The sequence below is a fragment of the Triticum aestivum genome, unplaced genomic scaffold (genome assembly GCF_018294505.1).
Source record: "Triticum aestivum cultivar Chinese Spring unplaced genomic scaffold, IWGSC CS RefSeq v2.1 scaffold46836, whole genome shotgun sequence".
NCBI classification, from domain to species: Eukaryota; Viridiplantae; Streptophyta; class Magnoliopsida; order Poales; family Poaceae; genus Triticum; species Triticum aestivum.
In genome coordinates this window covers 1-1,018 of record NW_025294083.1, presented here as the reverse complement: position 1 = coordinate 1,018, position 1,018 = coordinate 1, and the positions used below count along the sequence as shown (strand labels likewise).

Genomic DNA, 1,018 nt, shown 5'->3' with positions numbered 1-1,018 from the left:
ACTACTCTCGCCCAAGCACGCTTAACTTCGGAGTTCTGATGGGATCCGGTGCTTTAGTGCTGGTATGATCGCATCCGACATGTTGCCCCCGTCTTCGTCCCTTATGCTTGCCCCTCCCAGCTCCACTACACACACGATTGCACATTCCTTTGGCCGCTCCCGCTCAACTACGGAGACGAGTTTTACCACGGTTCAACTGCACCAGTGCCTATTTACCATGGTTTCGACCCCTTTCAGAACACGCTTGCCGCCGCTAGACGCGTGAATAATGAGCAGCGAGCTAAAACTTACCGTAAACGTGCAAAATAATAAAACGTGCTAAACATACGTCGCGCTCGTGCGTTTTGTTTTGCACGCGGTGCAAAAAAATTAAAAAGGGAATGCAACACGAGGACTTCCCAGGAGGTCACCCATCCTAGAACTACTCTCGCCCAAGCACGCTTAACTTCGGAGTTCTGATGGGATCCGGTGCTTTAGTGCTGGTATGATCGCATCCGACATGTTGCCCCCGTCTTCGTCCCTTATGCTTGCCCCTCCCAGCTCCACTACACACACGATTGCACATTCCTTTGGCCGCTCCCGCTCAACTACGGAGACGAGTTTTACCACGGTTCAACTGCACCAGTGCTTATTTACCATGGTTTCGACCCCTTTCAGAACACGCTTGCCGCCGCTAGACGCGTGAATAATGAGCAGCGAGCTAAAACTTACCGTAAACGTGCAAAATAATAAAACGTGCTAAACATACGTCGCGCTCGTGCGTTTTGTTTTGCACGCGGTGCAAAAAAATTAAAAAGGGAATGCAACACGAGGACTTCCCAGGAGGTCACCCATCCTAGTACTACTCTCGCCCAAGCACGCTTAACTTCGGAGTTCTGATGGGATCCGGTGCTTTAGTGCTGGTATGATCGCATCCGACGTGTTGCCCCCGTCTTCGTCCCTTATGCTTGCCCCTCCCAGCTCCACTACACACACGATTGCACATTCCTTTGGCCGCTCCCGCTCAACTACGGAGACG

The 1,018-nt window shown here is 51.9% G+C and overlaps 2 non-coding genes and 1 pseudogene across 2 annotated transcripts; all 3 read right to left on the bottom strand.

Moving 5' to 3' along the window:
- LOC123178990 (uncharacterized) lies at positions 1-76 on the bottom strand (annotated as a pseudogene).
- A 301-nt stretch (positions 77-377) lies between these two features.
- Positions 378-496, bottom strand: LOC123178989 (5S ribosomal RNA). Its single transcript, XR_006490016.1, has one exon. It is a non-coding gene; the product is annotated as a 5S ribosomal RNA (ribosomal RNA).
- Positions 497-797: 301 nt separating this feature from the next.
- LOC123178988 (5S ribosomal RNA) lies at positions 798-916 on the bottom strand. Its single transcript, XR_006490015.1, has one exon. It is a non-coding gene; the product is annotated as a 5S ribosomal RNA (ribosomal RNA).
- Positions 917-1,018: the final 102 nt, after the last annotated feature.